At 36.6% G+C, this 18,316-nt stretch overlaps 1 protein-coding gene and 1 non-coding gene across 6 annotated transcripts in view; one reads left to right on the top strand and one right to left on the bottom strand.

Moving 5' to 3' along the window:
• CHRNA7 (cholinergic receptor nicotinic alpha 7 subunit) overlaps positions 1–18,316 on the top strand; it is a 122,095-nt gene that overhangs the window by 80,923 nt on the left and 22,856 nt on the right. The gene's annotated exons all lie outside the window — the stretch shown is intronic.
• LOC115862950 (U6 spliceosomal RNA) lies at positions 5,105–5,211 on the bottom strand. Its single transcript, XR_004043313.1, has one exon. It is a non-coding gene; the product is annotated as a U6 spliceosomal RNA (small nuclear RNA).

Raw genomic sequence — 18,316 nt, 5'->3', positions numbered from 1 at the left:
TTATCAGATATATGATTTGCAAATATCTTTTCCCATTCAGGAGGTTGCCTTTTTTATTTTGATGATGCTTTTCTTTGCTCTTCAGAAGCTTATTAGTTTGATGTAGTCCCATTTGTTTATTTTCACTTTTGTTCCTCTGGTCTTTGGAGTCAGATCCACAGAAACACCACTAAGACCAATGTTAATGAGGTTACCACCTATGTTTTTTGTTTGTTTTTAGGAATTTTATGGTTTCAGGTCCTACATTGAAGTCCTTAATCCATTTGAGTTAATTTTTGTTATGATGTAAGATAGTGGTCTAGTTTTATTGTTTTGCATGTGGCTGCTCAGGTTTTCCACCATTTATTGAAGAGACTATCATTTCTCCATTATATGTTCTTTGCTCCTCTGTTGTAAATCAATGGTCCATATATGTGTGAGTTTATTTTGGGGCTCTCAATTCAAGTTCCATTGACTTGTGTGTCTGTTTATGTACCAGTACCATACTGTTTTGATTACTATAGCTTTGTAGTATAGTTTGAAATCAGGGCTCATGATATCTCCAGCTTTCTTCTTCTTTCTCAAGATTGTTTTGGTTATTCATGATCTTTTGTGGTTCCATACAAATTTTAGAATTCTTTTTTCTAGTTCTGTGAAATATATTAGAATTTTGATAAAGATTGCATTGAATCTGTACATTGCTTTAGGTAATATGGACATTTAAACAATATTAATTTCTCCAATCCATGAACATGGAATAACTTTCCATTTATTTGTGTCTTCTTCAGTTTCTTTCATCAGTGTCTTATAGTTTTCAGTGTACAGGTTTTCATCTGCTTAGTTAAATTTATTCCTAGGTATATTATTCTTTTTGATGCAGTTGTAAATGGGGTTGTTCTTAATTTCTCTTTCTGGTAGTTTGTTATTAGTGTATAGAAATATCATGGATTTCTGTATATTGATTTTGTATCCTGTGACTTTACTAAATTCATTTATTAGTTCTAATAGTATTTTGGTGGGAACTTTAGAATTCTCTCTATATAGTATCATGTCATCTTCAAACAGTGACATTCTGATTTGGATGCCATCCATTCTGATTTGGATGCCTTTTATTTCTTTTTCTTGCCTAATTGCTCTAGGCTAGGACATCTGATACTATGTTGAATAAAAGTGGCAAGAGTGGGCATCCTTGTCTTATTACTGATCTTAGGGGAAAAGCTTTCAGCTTTTCACCATTGAGTATGATGTTACTTGTGGGTTTGTCATATGTGGCCTTTATTAGGTTGAGGTACACTCTCTCTATAGGCACTTTTTTGAGAATTTTTATCATAAATGGATGTTGAATTATATCAGATGCTTTTTTCTGCATCTATTGAGGTGATCATATGATTTTTATTCTTCATTTTGTTAATATGATGTATCACATTGATTGATACATGGATTTGAACCATCCTTGCATCCCTGGAATAAATCCTGCTTGATCATGATATATGATCTTTTTAATGTATTGTTGGATTAAATTTGCTAATATTTTGTTGAGGATATTTACATCTATCTTCATCAAGTATATTGACCTGTATTTTTCCTTCTTTTTCTTTTTAAAAATTTTTTTCTCTGTCATGCCCTTATCTGGTTTTGGTATCAGGGTAATGCTGACTTTGTAAAATATATTTGGAAAGTTTCCCTTCTCTTCAGTTTTTGGAAGAGTTTGAGAAAGATGGGTATTAAATTTTCTTTAAATATTATATGCAATTCACCAGTGAAGCCATCTGGTCCTGGGATTTTGTTAGATTTTTGATTACTGTTTTAGTCTCTTTACTATTGATTGGTCTATTCAGATGTTCTATTTCTTCATGATTCAGTCTTAGAAGTTTGTATGTTTCTAGGAATTTATCCATTTCTTCTAGGTTATCCAATTTATTGGTGCATAATTGTTTGTAATAATCTCTTATGATCCTTTGTATTTCTGTGGTATTAGTGTAACTTTTCCTCTTTCATTTCTGATTTTATTTATTTGAGTCCTCTCTTTTTTTTCTGGTTAGTCTAGCTAAAGGTTTGTTAATTTTGTCTTTTCAATGAGCCATCTCTTAGATTTGTTGCTCTTTTCTATAGCTTTTTGTCTCTATTTCATTTATTTCTGCCTTAAGTTTTATTATTTCCTTTCTTCTACTAATTTTGGGCTTTGTTTATTCTTCTTTTTCTAGTTCTTTTAGGTGTAAAGTTACATTTTTTGGGGGGGGAATTTTCACGTTTTATGAGGTAGGCCTGTATTGATAAGAACTTTTCTCTTAAAGCCACTTTACTGTATCCCATAGATTTTGGTATGTCATATTTCTGTTTCATTCCTCTCTAGGTAATTTTTGATTTCTCCTTTGATTTCGTTGATGACCCATTGGTTTTCAGTAGCATGTTATTTAATATCCACATGTTGTGGGGTTTTTCCCCCATTTTTTTCTTGTGATTAATTTCTAATGACCCCATTATTATATAATACCTGTCTTTGTTTTTTATTTCACTGTTAGATTTAAATTCTGTTTTGTCTCATACGAGTATGGCTACTTCAGCTTTCTTTTCATTTCCCTTTGCATGGAATATCTTTTTCCATCTCTTCACTTTTAGTCTGTGCCTGTCCTTTCTTCTGAAGTGAGTCTCTTGTAGGCAACCTACTTACGAGTCTTGGGTTTTTTGTCCATGCATCTACTCTGTGTATTCTGATTGGCAAATTTAGTCCATTTACATTTAAAGTAAGTATTGATAGGTATGTATTGCCATTTTATTAATTGTTTTCTAGCTATTTTTGTAGTTCCTCTCTGTTTTATTCCTCTTCTCTTTTTCTCTTCCCTTGTGTTTTGTGGTTTTCTTTAGTGTTATGTTTAGGTTCCTTTCTTATTTTCTTTTGTGTATTTACTATAATTTTTTTCCTTTTGGCTACTGTGAGGTTCACATATCACATCCTGTGTAAGTAGTAGCCTGTTTTAAGTTAGTAGCAACTTAGGTTTGAACACATTCCAAAACTTTATCTTTTTAATACCACCCATGTTTTATACTTTTGATGACACATTTTATCTCTTTATTTTATGCATCCCTTAAGTAATTAAGTATTATAATTTTAGTTAATTTTATTGCTTTTATCTTTTAACCTTCATGCTTGTTTTATGTGATTAAGTTACTATATTTATTATTCACCTTTCCAGTGAGATTTTTACTTTTGTATGTTTTCTTATTATTAGTTAGTGCCATTTCTTTTCAGCTTAAAGAAGTCCCTTTAACATTTCTTATTGGGTCAGTTTAGTGGTGATGAACTCCTTTAGCTTTTACTTATCTTGGAATATCTTGATCTCTTCTTCAATTCTGAATGATAACCTTGCTGGGTAGAGAATTATTGGCTGGAAATTTTTTGGTTTTTTTTTCTTTCAGCACTTTGAATATGTCATGCCACTGCCCCTGGGCTGTACAGTTTCTGCTGAGAAATCTACTGATAGCCTTAGGGGTTTACCTTGTACATAACAAGTTGTTTTTCTCTTTCTGCTTTTAGGATTCTCTCTTTATCCTTAACTTTTATTATTTTAATTATAATATGTCTTGGTGTGTGACTCTATAGGTTCCTCTTATTTGGAACTTGCTGCACTTCCTGGACCTGGAAGTCTGTTTCCTTCCCCAGACTAGGGAAGTTTTCAGCCACTGTTTCTTCAAATAATTTTTCTGACCCTTTTTCTTTCTCCTCTTCTTCTGGAACCCCTATAATGCAAATGTAATGTTGTCCCAAAGGTCCCTTTAGGTATCTTTGCTTTTTAAGTTCTTTTTCATTTTACTGCCCTGTCTGGATGAGTTCCATTTTGTCTTCCAGCTTGTTGATTTGTTCTTCTATCTCATCCAGTCTGATGTTCAGCTCTTCTAGTGTATTTTTCAGTTTAGTTGTAACTTCTGTTTGGTACTTTCTTATATTTTCTGTCTTTGTTGAAGTTCTCACTGTGTCCATCCATTCTTCTCCTGAGCTTGGTGAGCATCTATATAACCATTACTTTTAACTCTTTGTCAGGTAGATTGCTTATCTCCATTTCATTTAGTTATTTTTCTGAGGTTTTGACTTGTTCTTCCAATTGGAGCATATTCCTCTGTCTCCTCATTTTTCTTAATTCTTTGATTCTATGTATTAGGTGAATCAGCTATCCTTCCCAGTCTTGAAGGAGTGGCCTTATTTAGGAAATGTCTTGTGGGGCTCAGAGGTGCAATTCTGCCTGGACACTAGAGCCAGGCATTCAAGGGTTGTCCCCTATTGGGGCTGCATGCACCCTCCTCTATGGTGGGGCCACAGCTGCTTCTGTGGCATGCTGGTGGGCTGGGCTTCCCTCCAGGATGGCTGAGGGGCATAGCTACAGCTGCTGTGGTGTGCTGATGAGTGAGGCAGCCCCCCAGACTGGCTTGGAGGTCTACCTGTGACGGCTGCACTGACTGGTAGGTGGGGCTGATGTGGCAGGAGTGGGTGGGGCTCTCAGTGGGGCACACTGGTGCTAACAAGTTAGAGCAAGAATTTCAAAGTGGTGCCCACCAGCACCAGTATTAGCAAGGTAGTCTGAAATGGCAAAAAATGGTTCTTGGCACTGTCTTGCATTCCCCAGGAAGCATCTGAAATGGTTCTTGTCTCTCTGGTGATGCTTCAAGGTTAGTAAGTGGGTCCCCTTGACCTACAGTCTATATGCTTTTCAATCTGGTATTTTTATGCTGGCTTTTGGGTTGAGTGAGTCTGCATGTGGGCCCTTTAAGAATGAATTTTCTCTTCTCTCAGTTCTGTGGTTGCCCTGGATGTATTCCCTTTTGGTTTTTCTTATTACTGAAGTATAGTTGATTTACAATGTTGTGTTAATTTCAGGTGTATAGCAAAGTGATGCAGTTATATAAAATATATATATATTTTATTTTTCAGATTCTTTTCCATTATAGGTTATTACAAGATATTCAGTATAGTTCCCTGTGCTATACAGTAGGTTCTTGTTTATCTGTTTTATATATAATAGTGTGTATATGTTAATCCCAAACTTCTAATTTATCCCCTCCCTCCCCTTTTGGTAGCCATAAAACTGTTTTCTATGTCTGTGAGTATATTTCTGTTTTGTAAATAAGTGCAAAAACTATGGAATGCTTCACAAGTTTGTGCATCATCCTCATGCAGGGGCCCTGCTAATCTTCTCTGTATTGCTCCAATTTTAGTATATGTGCTGCCAAAGTGAGCACTCTCTTTTGGCTTTTAAAATCAGGTGTTTTGGGGGCTTGTCTTTCCTGTGCAGGATCTAGGGGTCAGGGTGCCCGGTGTGGAGCTTGAATCCCTCACTCCTCAGAGAAGAGGTCTGGGCCTTTGTGATCCCTCCCGATTGTGGATCACCGCAGCCAGGGTGTGGTTTCCTCCTTGGTGACACATCTCTCTGCCTCTCCTCACCGTCTCAGTGTTGTCCTTTTACTCTTTGTTGTAGAGATTCTGTTCCTCCAGCTTTCGGGTTCTTTATGAGGGGATTATCCCATATGTAGTTGTGGATCTGCTGTGTCTGTGGAAGGAGGTGAGTTCAGGATCATCCTATGCCACCATCTTGAACCCTCCTTCACAATTTTTTTTAAATGTTAACCTTGTATCCTCTGACCTTGCTCCACTCATGTATTAGTTTTAGGAGTTGTTGTGGGGTTTTGTTGTTGTTGTTGTTAGAGATTTCTTGGGGTTTTCTACATAGTCATGCAAATGATTTCTATCATCACGTCAACTGCAAATAAGACAGTTTTTTTTCCTTCTGATCTCTATGCCTTTATTTCTTCTGCTTTCCTGGTGAGGACTCCAGTATTATGTTGAATAAGGGTGTTGAAAGATCAGGAATAAGATCTGCCTTGTTCCTGATCTTAGAGGGAAGGCATTCAGTCTTTTTACCATTATGTATGATACTAGCTGTGGTTTCTTTGGTAGATGTTCTTTATCAGGCTGAGGAAGTTCCCCTCTATTCCAGTGTTCTGAAAGTTTTTATTCTGCATGAGTGTTGAATATTATCAGTGTCTTTTTCTGCACCAATTGGTATAAGCATCTGCTTTTTATTCTTCAGCCTCTTAATATGGTTGATTCATTGATCAGTTTTGAAATACTCCAACCAATGTTGTACTCATGGAATAAACCCCACTTGGTTATGTGTATAATTCTTTATATATGCTGCCAAATTGTATTTGCTAATTTTTTATTAAGGATTTTTGTGTCTATGAGGGAATGTACTCTATACGTTTCTATTTTTTTTCTTATTCTGTTTTTTTCAGTACTATCCTTGTGGTTTTGGTTTCAGAATAATATTAGCTTCTTAAAATGAGTTGATAGATATTCTCTCATCCTCTATTTTCTGGGAGAGAGTTATAGAATTGGTATTAATTCTTCTTAATTGTTGGTAGAATTTTCTAGTGAAACCATCAGGACCTAGAGGGTTCTTTTCAGGAATTTTAAAATTAGTAATTCAATTTGTTTAATAATTCTGTGACTATTCAGCTTATTTATATCCTCTTGTTTAAGTTTTAGTAGGTTGTGCTTTCCAAGGAACCAAGGAATTGGTGTATTTCATCTAAACTGTCAAATTTATATATGAAGAGTTGTTTGTGACATCCTTTTGTCATTCTTTTGATGTGTGCAGGGCTTGTAGTGATATATTCAAATTCATTCCTGATATTGGCTTGTCAATTTTTTTTTCCCCTCTTTTTTTTGTGGTATGTGGGCCTCTCACTGTTGTGGCCTCTCTCGTTGCGGAGCACAGGCTCTGGACGCACAGGCTCAGCAGCCATGGCTCACGGACCCAGCCGCTCCGCGGCATGTGGGATTTTCCCGGACCGGGGCACGAACCCATGTCCCCTGCATTGGCAGGCGGACTCTCAACCACTGTGCCACCAGGTAAGCCCCGGCTTGTCAATTTAATTGATCTTTTCAAAGAAGTAGATTTTTGTTTCATTGATTTTCCCTACTGTTTTTCTTTTCTCACTTTCATTGATTTTTCTTCCTATATTTATTATTTCCCTCTCTCTACCTGTTATGAGTTTATTTTTCTCTTCATTTTTTTTTGTTACATGAGGAGTCAGCATAGAGTTACAGACTTGAGACTTTTTTCTAATGTAAGCATTTACTACTATACATCTCTTTCTCAGCACTCTACCTGTACCTCACAAATTTTGATAAGCTGTATTTTTAGTTTTTTCAGTTCACTTTATCTTTTGAGTTTCCAACCATAGACTTTCTCTTTGACTCATAGATTATTTAGAAATTTAGTGTTTAGATTCCAAGTGTTTGGAAATTCTCATGTTGTCTCCTTTTTACTTGTTTTTAATTTGATTCCATTGTGGAAAATCACACTCCACATGGTTTAAATTCTTTTAATATTGTTGAGGTTTTTATGGCACAGTTTGTGGTCTGTCTTAGTATATGCTCCATGGGGACTTGAAAACAATGTGTTTTTGCTGTGTTGGGGAAAGGGTTTTATGTCAGTTAGGCCATATTGGTTGATGGTGTGTGAAGTTCTGTGACTTTCCTGATTTTCCGTCTAGTTGTCCTCTCATCAAGTGTTGAGAGAGGAGTGTTGAAGAATGTAGATTTGTATATTTCTTTCTTTCTTTTTCTTTTTTTTTTTTACTTCCTTCTGATTTTATTCACATACTTTTCAGCTTTTCAGCTCGTTTGGGAAAGAATGTATGATTGTTGTGTCTTCTTGGTATGTGGAGTGTTTATCAGTATGTAAATTTATATCTGCCCTTTGTAATTTTCTTTCCTCTAAAGTCTAGTTTATCTGGTAATAATATAGTTGATCTTGCTTGTTTTGATAATATTTTCTTGGAATATGTAATTTGGTTGGTAGCCTACTAGGCCTCACCTCTCTGCTGATGGTTCCTTTGATGTTTAGCTGAGGTAGGACTATTACTTAAAAGTTTTCTGTCTCCCTGGCTGCCCTTTCCTGGTCATTTTGCTTTTCTCAGGACATTTTTGTTGTTGTTGTTTTTCTCTGCACCTGTTGATGCTTCTCCAGTACTCAGTTTGGAATATAAGAGACAAATGGAAAACCCAGGGACTGTGTCAGTCCTTCTGCCTTCTCTTCATTTTCACAGTGGTCCTATGTTTATTTATATTTTATGTTGAGAGTTTTAGGCATAGTTAATGGAAGTAATAGTGCTGCAAAACACTAATAACAAAATACCATACTCTGGGCATTTTTTTCCACTAAAGTAAATATTTATTTGGGGAAGAATCCCCAGGCCATTACATTTTATTTCTTATTTATTTATATACTGTGTTATTGCCAAGAAACTCTTAAAGTGACTGTAATGGGTACATAAAAATGGAGACGTTTATTTCTGCCAGCCAATTTGGTTCCTGGTGAACGATCCCATCCTGGCCCGTAGATGCCTGCCTTCACACTGTGTCCTCTATGGAAAAGAGAGAGAGAGAATATGAATATTAATTTCTTCCTATTCTTATAAGGCTACCAGTCCTATTGGATTACGGCCCCATCCTTATGGCTGCATGTAACCTTAATTACCTCCTTAAAGGTTCTGTTTCCAAATATATTCACATTGGGGGTTAGGACTTCAACATATGAATTGGGGGAGGTGCAGTTCAGTCCATGCAAATAGGTAAACGTGTCTATTCTCTCCCTAACTGAAAGTCTGAGCTCTAATTTTTGTTTTATTGAAATTGGTAATAAACATATTTGTGACTATAATTATTTTAATCTTATTTTCCAAGAATTTCTTAATTCCAAGAAACATGGAATTTTTAAGCTTCTTAAATCCTCTAATTACATTTTGTGAAATTTCTTTCCAAACACGTTATACCAGCTTGGTTCACTTGAAGCACTTCTTGCTTCAGTGTTTTGGTGGAAATACTTAATATAATTTTAGGCAGGAAATATTTAGATTAACTTCTTGAAGATAAAAACAATATTTCTGTTTTGTCATTTTTAGATTTTATTTATACTGTCATAGCAAGTGCATATGCTTAGTTTACTTAGATTTCATATTGATCAATTTCTTTACTATCTTCAATGTAAAGGGAAAAGCTCCCCTTCAGAAGATTAGTCTGGTCACTTTTCAGCCAGTTACTGGGGAACTTCAGGCATGGATTTGGTGGCCCCACTTATGTGGGAAGTTCCCATGGTGGCATACATGCCAGGTCAGAGGTCACTGAAACACAGGTGGGCAGAGTGCAAAGTCAGCACCTTTCCCTCTGTGTTTTCTACTCACCTTCTCTCACGTTTGAATTTCCACACCTGATTCACAGTCCTTGTGTGAAAAGTAACCAAGGGCACCAGTGGCAGAAATTCTCCCCTCCCCAGCAGGGGTGGCTAGCTTTCTTTTGTCCTCTTTGTTTCATGGCTCTGGAGAGAAAGGGCATCACAGGTTACACAGCTCAGAAATGGAAAACTCACTTTTACTTCATGGACTCATTCACATCCATGAAGTAGGCTGCCTGACCTCTGTGTTGGAGGGACTGCAGGGGCTCTGAGCAGCCCGGGAGGATGGAGGCCAGTGCTTTCCCCACGTGGAGCCCTGGGAGCTCAGGCAGTTATCCTGGGTCCTGGGTCACCAAACAACTCGCCTAGGGAGGCAAGGGTGACACCTGGGCCCTACCCTCTTGCCCAGACCAGGTGGGCTGGAACCGACTGCTGTGGAAACACTGCCCTATCTGAGAAGGGGGCTGGAGGAGTATCTCCTTCTCAGTGCAGGAAGATGAAGCTTGCCTGTTTCTGGCTGTGTGGGGGAAGCTCCATGTCACAATCAGGGGGCTTGGAGGCTGAAGATTCATTCCATTTTTGGTGTCTGGAAGCTGAGGTGTGCCCTGTCCAAGCTCCATGGTGGTGCATCAGTGTTTGAACCCTGAGTTTTCTGCCACCTGACAAACAGCACAAACTACAGTGGTTGGTGTCCAGGAGCGGGGGCTGGAAAGCTGTGAGGCGACAGCCATAGGGCTCTGCTCTTCTACCCCCTCCCCCTTGTCATTTCGCTTCCACCAACACCGTGGCTGCATCTGTGTCCCCTGAGCTCTTGCTCTATATCACCCTTCATTAGATTTTATAGCAAACGTTACAAAGACTGTTTGTTAAAGGCAAACAAACATATGCAAATAGATGAGTTGAAAATTAAACTTACAAAAGATACATAAATAAATAGCACCTCCCTTGGAGCAAATATTATCAGACATAACAAACTGCAGATCTCGATCTAAACTTTAGATAATAGGAACTAATAAATAATGTTTAAATAATTAAACACAATTAAGAATTGAAAATGCAAGAAAAACGCAAAGCACTCTTTAAAAAACAGCTTTGAAAAAAAGACATAAAATTAATAGAGATGAGAAATATAGGCATCAAAATTAAAAACTCACCTTATCTACAAAACAGAAATAAATCCACAGACATAAAAAACAAACTTATGGTTACCAAAGGGGAAGGGTGAGGGAGGGATAAATTAGGAGATTGGGATTAACATATACACACTACAGTAGATAAAATAGATAAACAAGGACCCACTGTATAGCACAGGGAACTATACTCAATATTTTGTGATAACCTAAAAGGGAAAAAAATCTGAAAAAGAATATATATATACATATATATATATATATATGTATAACTGAATCAGTGTGCTGTACACCTGAAGCTAACACAACATTTTAAATCTAACAACATTGTAAAACTAACACAACATTGTAAAACTAACACAGCATTTCAATGAAATAAAAAATTAAAAACTCAGTAGAAGCATTGGGTGTCAGGTGAGACACGGTCAAAGGAGTAGAGGTAATTTCCTAGATGAACTATAGCCAGCTAAATAGGTGGAAAATATGAAAGAATGGTGAATGGATGCATTGGTGAATGGTGCTTCGATGTACCAGGTCCTGGTCCAAATGTTTTACATATATTTACAACCTTTTTGAGAAGGGTACTGTTATTATTTTGCAAATAAGTCAAAAATAGGAAGAGTCATCAAAATAATAGCACAGTGTGTCTGAGGTCATGCAGAAAACAGATGTGGATGCATGAACCCCATCCTGGATTGACCCCACATGTAACCTTGTGAGACAGGGCATATGAGTTCCTCTCTTGCGTAGGTGCTCCCACACGTGGTGGTTGGTATTGTAGAAGGAAATAATAGAAAGAACGTGGGAGAAGTGTTAGGAGATGATTTTTCAGAGGAAAGGTAAAATTGTGACCCATATACAGATATAAAAAACGAACACATGCTAAAGAATTTATTTTACTCACAAGACATGAGGGAACAAGGCAGATGTTAGATCCAATTAAAGGAAAAGTCAAACCAGGACAAATGTATATGAAGTAAAGGAATGTTGAGATGAATTGTAAGTGGACATAAAATGTGTTTATTTACAGGGCGCAGGAAGTCAAATCACCACCAGTGAAATCACTCCCAGACAACACATAATTTATGCATCTATCCTCTGCTTGCAGCTTCCAAAGAGCTTCCAAAGAGCTCAGACGTAGTCCCATGCCTTGCTCAGAGCTGTATGCTTTTAGAGGATGCAGTTTTCCGGTGAAATACGACTTTTTCCTCCAGAAGCCATGTTCCAAAAGAATGGCTGAGAATTTAATAATATTGATGAAAAACATAAATCCTCAGTTTCAGGAGATACAAGAAGTCTGAGAAAAGATAGATAATAAGAAACGGGCACCTAGACAACTTTGCTAAAAGCGGCAGAACGCCCAAAGCTAAGAAGATACTGGAAAAAATGAAAGAAAAAAAGATAGTTTGCTACAAAGGGATGATGATTAGACTGACTGCAGGCCTTTTAGAGGCAACAGTAGAAGACAGAAAAAAATAAGAGTAACTTTAAATTTTGAGAGAAAATAATCATCAATGTAGAATTCTGTCCTGGCTAAACCCTTCTTTACATGAGGGGCAAAATCAGGACATTTTCAGGAAAACAAAGACTAAAGTTACCATGAAGAGGTAAACTGCCATGATGAAATACCAGAAATACACGTATTAAAGAAACTACCAGAATATACATTTAGGAACAGGATATGAGAAGGAACGCAATTGTTAAAAATTCAGGTAAATATAAATAGTTTTGAACATATATAATAATAATGATGAACTTGAGGGTGAAAAACAAAGAGAGATTAAAATGATGGAAAATAGTAACATGAAAGGCAGTATTTGGATGGTACTTGTAGGTAAAGCACTTAGTTGGACTTAAGTTGCTCTGGCAGAACATAGAGCTGTCAACTCTGAGTAAAGTATACACGTTAAAAATGTAAAAATTGAAACTGTCTATGATGCATTGCTAAAGTGGGGAAAAAAAGCAAATTCTAAAGAGTATTGTATGTAAGATCTAAAATTTTGTTTAAAATATCTGTATGTATGCATGTGCATTATATACAACCGATGTATCCACATGCATAGAAAAAGGTCAGAAAAAAATGTTGAAGAGGTTACCTCTGAGTTACAGAATTGTGGGTAGTTTTAATTTTTGTTCCTTCAGTCACCTCATAATTATTGCGTCCCTACCAAGTGTTTTCTGTATTTCCCTTTTTGTGAATATGTTTTATTTCTGTAATTAGAAAAGAACAATAAATGTTTGTTTTAAAGGGATTAAAAAAATGTAAGAATAACCATCAGAAGCATAAGAATAATTTTTTAAACTTCCAGACAGGTAAGAAGTGAGTAGGGAAAGAATAAAGAAAATGTGAGAAGCCTATAGAAATGAGGGAAATGCAATCAAAGGACGGTGAAATAAAAAGCACAAAATTAAATAGTAGGAATAAAACCAAACATTGTAACAGACAAGATAAAGGATTAGGCAGCTAGTTAAAAAGACAGAGATCCCCCAACTATATATTTTTAAAAAATCCAACTGTACACCATTTGTGTGTGTATATATATATATACACACACATATATATGTGTGTGTGTGTATATATACACACACACACACACACCATTTGGATATATATTTGAACTAAAGCATAAGTACACAAGAGACAAAAAAAAAAAGGAAAAAGATATACTGGGCCAACAAGAATAAGATAAAATTAGAATGGCTATGTTTATAACAGGAAAATGTACACACACACGCACTCTCATGTGCACGCACACACGCTATAAGAAAAAAGGTGCAATTAAGGTTAAAGATCAAGTCATAATGATAAAAAAGAAACAATTTCTGAGAATATTTAACAAATTTCACATGTATGCACCTAATAAAATAGCTTTGAAACAAATGAAGAAAAATTGGCAGATAAATCCATAATTGTGGTAGAAGATTTTAATGTACTGTTTTTTTTTAGTAATTGATAGTTCAAGAAGGAAAAAATGTGTCAGGATATAGAACTTCATAATTAACAAGCCTCATCTAATGTAGAGAAATAGATACAGATAGACACATATAGAAAAACAGATGTGTCCTTGTTCTACTAAAAATACATATCTGGAGAACTAAGTACCCAAATGTGAATTAAATAAAAAAAACTTTAGTGTGTGTGAATGTGTGTGTGCATGTGTGTATATATGTAGGGAGAAATCCATAGCCTTAAATGCTTACATTAGGCAAGATTTTAAAACTAAAATTTGTGAATTAATTACCAATCCCAAGAAGTTAGGAAAAAAATAATATTAAGTAAAGAGAAGGAAGAATAAAGAAAAGAGTAGAAATTTATTAAATGAGAAAAATAAGATAGAAATCAAGAAGGAATAAGTTGCTTTTAAAAAGAACTAATAAAATGAACACAACTTAGGGAATAATTATCAAGAAAGTAAAGAAGAGAGAATGTTATGGACAACTTTATGCCACTGAATATGGAAACTTAGCCAGAAATTATTTTTTCTAGAAAAATATAAGCTGGTTCTAGACAAAATAGAAAAATAGACAAGATAATTGGATCTCTCTACCTATCTACCTATCTATCATCTATCTATCTTTAAAATATGCTTTATTTTTTAGAGCAGTTTTAGATCCCCAGCATAGTTGAGAAGGTTCAGAGATTTCCCACATAGCCCTGCCCCCACAATGCACTGCCTCCCCGATTATGAACACCCTCACCAGAGTGGTATGTTTGTTACAATCGATGAGCCAACATTGACAAATAACGATCACCCAAAGTCCATAGTTTACACTAAGGGTTTGCTTTTTATGTTGTACATTCTATGGATGTGGACAAATGTATAATGACATGTATCCACCATTATAGTACATACTAGCTTCACTGCCCTAAAAATCCTCTGTGCTCCTCCCATTTATCCCTCTCTCCCCCTAACTCCTGGAAACCACTGAGCTTTACTGTCTCCATAGTTTTGCCTGGTCCAGAATGTCATATAGTTGGAATCATACAGTATGTAGCCCTCGGACTGGCTTCTTTCACTTAGTAGTATGCATTTAAGCTTCCTCCAGGTCTTTCATGGCTTAATAACTCATTTCATTTTAAGACTAAATAACATTTCATTGTCTGGATATACCACAGTTTATTTATTTATTCATTCACCTACTCAAGAACATCTTGATTGCTTCAAAGTTTTGGCAATTATGAATAAAGCTGCTTTAAGCATCCATGTGCAGATTTCTGTCTGGACATAAGTTTTCAACTCCTTTTAGTAAACACCAAGGAGTGTGATTGGTGGATTGTATGGTAAGAGGATGTTTAGTTTTGTAAGAAGCTGCCAAAGTGTCTTTCAAAGTGGCTGTTCCATTTTGTGTACCCATCAGTAATGAATGAAAGCTCCTGTTGCTCTACATCCTTGCCAGATGTGGTGTTCTCATTGTTCTGCATTTTGACCATTTACTAGGTGTGTGGTGGTATCTGGTTGTTTAAATTTGCAATTCCCTGATAACTTCTTTGTTGAGGTGTCTGTTCAAGGTTTTTTTGATTGGGTTGTTTTCTTACTGTTAAGTGTCATTTGTATATTTTGGATAGCAGTCTTTATCATGTATATCTTTTTTCAAATATTTTCTACCAGTCTGAAGCTTGCCTTTTCATTCTCTTGATTGATATGTTTTTAAAAAGAAATTCGAAAAAGTGGGTTTTGCAGGCAAGTTCCATCTAGCATACAGTATCACTTATGAGCATGTATGTATGCATCTTAACTAGAGTATTAACTCACTAAATCTAGCAATAATTTTAAAAAAATCATAACAAATTTAGTTTTCTAATGAAAAATAAGTTTTGTTTAACTTTAGAAAAATTCATTCTATCAATATTAACAGAATGAAGGAGAAAAATCACACGATCATCTTGGTAGCTGGGGAAAAATCAGTTGATGGTATTTAATACCTATTTGTGAAATAGAAGAAAACTTGTGTAACCTGATGTAAGGTGTTTACCAAAAGTTCATTTAATGCTGAAACATTACAAGTTTCTGTATGTGGAACAAAATAAAGATACCTATTGTCATCACTTAAAAAATATCTTAAGAATGATAAGAATCTTAAATAACAAGAAAAGTAAAAGAATGAAATATTAAAGATTAGAAAGGAATAAACTAAATTACCATCATTCATCAACTATATGACTTTTTTCCAGTATTTGCAGGTGTTAAAAAGTATCAATAAATAAATCTAAGACCAAAATAAATGGTGAGTTATATATTTATTTCTGGGAAAACTCAGTATCATAAAGATGTCAGAATTTCCCAAACTAGTCTGTAAATTTAATGTGATTCCAACTAAAGTCTCAGCTGGGTCTTCATGGGACTGGACAAGTAGATCCTAGAACTTAATGATGAGTAAAGGGCCAGGGGTAGGTAAGATAATTTTTAAACAAAAGAACAAAGTTGTCGGAGACTTGCCCTGCCAAATACCAACACTTCCACTAAGTTGTAGTGATTAAGATGATGTTGTACTGGATCAGGAACAGTCCTATTGATCAAGGAACAATATTGGGAGCCCAGAAACTTGACACAGGCTTTGATAACATTATCCCATATTATTTATAACATTGTTATAATTCATCCAATGTTACATCCAATTGTTATAATCCATGTTATATGCCATTTAACATATAAATTGGTGGGTAAAGAAAGGATCTTGAATAGATTCTTCTGGAAGCCTCCTGCTGATACCTGGATGTCTGCCTCCTGGGATCTCTGAAAGGTAGAAACGACCATGAAATTTCAGTTCTGCTCAAGACTTTTTGGTCATGGTCTGTGACAAGCCACCTTGCTATCATTTTAACATGTCCTTAACACTTTAGAATAAAATACATAACAAAATCAAAATATCCAGAGAAAGGACTTACTACTCTCTTTTGAAATAAAATTAATCTATCCTCTACAGACTTTTTTCCTCTGAAATCTGGGCATCAGCGGTATCTTAACATGTAATTGGCAGCTTTTTTTTTTTTTTTTGCTGTTACCAATGTATTGTTTTTATTTTTATTTTTTAACACCTTTATTGGAGTATAATTGCTTTACAATGGTGTGTTAGTTTCTGCTTTATAACAAAGTGAACCAACTATACATATACATATATCCCCATATCCCCTCCCTCTTGCGTCTCCCTCCCACACTCCCTATCCCACCCCTCTAGGTGGTCACAAAGCACCGAGCTGATCTCCCTGTGCTATGCGGCTGCTTCCCACTAACTATCTATTTTACATGTGGTAGTATATATAAGTCCATGCTTTTGTCTCCTTAGGTAGGTTTATTCCTAGGTATTTTATTCTTTTTGTTGCAATGGTAAATTTTTGTCTGGTTTTGGTATCGGGGAGATGGTGGCCTTGTAGAATGAGTTTGGGAGTGTTCTTCCCTGTGCTATATTTTGGAAGAGTTTGAGAAGGATAGGTGTTAGCCCTTCTGTAAATGTTTGATAGAACTCGCCTATGAAGCCATCTGGTCCTGGGCTTTTGTTTGTTGGAAGATTTTTTTTTTTTTTTTTTTTTTTCTGTACGCGGGCCTCTCACCGATGCGGCCTCTCCCGTTGCAGAGCACAGGCTCCGGACGCGCAGGCCCAGCGGCCATGGCTCACGGGTCCAGCCGCCCCGTGACATGTGGGATCCTCCCCGACCGGGGCACGAACCCACGTCCCCTGCATTGGCAGGCGGACTCTCAACCACTGCGCTACCAGGGAAGCCCTGTTGGAAGATTTTTAATCACAGTCTCAACTTCAGTGCTTTTGATTAGTCTGTTTACATTTTCTATTTCTTCCTGGTTCAGTCTTGGAAGGTTGTGCTTTTCTAAGAATTTGTCCATTTCTTCCAGGTTGTCCATTTTATTGGCATATAGTTGCTTGTAGTAATCTCTCGTGGTCCTTTTTATCTCTGCAGTGTCAGTTGTTACTTCTCCTTTTTCATTTCTAATTCTATTGATTTGAGTCTTCTCCCTTTTCTTCTTGATGAGTCTGGCTAATGGTTTATCAATTTTGTTTATCTTCACCAAGAACCAGCTTTTAGTTTTATTGATCTTATCTTTGATCCATGGCAGCTTTTATTCCTTAAAAGATTTAAGATAAATGGCACCTTAGATTGACAGTCTTTTGAGATAGATGGGTTTCCTCTTTCTTATTCATTTACTTTTTTTCTTACAATATTTTAAATTTTATTTTATTATTTTTATTGAGATACAATTGAGATATATATATACAACATTTTATGTTTACCGTGTACATTGTGTTGATTTGAAATACATATATATTGCAATATGATTACCATTGTAGCATTAGCTGACACCCCTATCCTCATCACATAATCATTATTTCTTTTTTGTGGTAGAGCAGTTAAGATCATTTTCGCCTTTTCTGCTCTTCCCTCTCTCTCTTTTGAGGACCATGTGAGCTCAGAGGGAATGGGTCTGATGGCGCCTGAGACCCTATTCATTACAGTCCTCACCTCATGAGCCCACAGTGTGCTCTCGACAGCAGTGCAGTGTACCTGGGGTTTTTTGCTCAGAGATGGGGGTCAGTGTTGCGGGGCAAGATGAGCAGGGGCTGCACCAAGCTGGGATCAGAGGGCTCTGCTTCCAGGGCCGGGAGCCCTTTGCAGGGCTGGGATCAGGCACTGTGTCAGACCCTGTGGATGGGGAGCAGGAAATAGTCTTAACCCAGACCACCAGGGTTCACCTGTGTCCCTTGGGCTCTGCCTGCCTGTGCTGCCATTGACGTCTGGAAGCACAGTTTGTAATCCTCCCCTAAGGATGGGCCCTTGGGTCCTGTAGGCATAGCCACCAGTGGTTAGCCCTCAAGCCCCTGTATTAGCCTTGCTGCTTGGGACAACATCTCATTCACCCCTGCTCCAGGCAAACCTCACCTTCATGAAGCTTCCCTCAGTCCAGCCTACCTCCAGGTGTGTGATCAGACTACGCTGTCTTCTGGGGACACGCCCACCTTTCCTGG

The sequence above is a fragment of the Globicephala melas genome, chromosome 2, assembly GCF_963455315.2.
Source record: "Globicephala melas chromosome 2, mGloMel1.2, whole genome shotgun sequence".
In the NCBI taxonomy this organism is placed as follows: domain Eukaryota; kingdom Metazoa; phylum Chordata; class Mammalia; order Artiodactyla; family Delphinidae; genus Globicephala; species Globicephala melas.
Note: the sequence above shows the minus strand (reverse complement) of the source record. Positions and strands in the feature narration are given on the sequence as shown.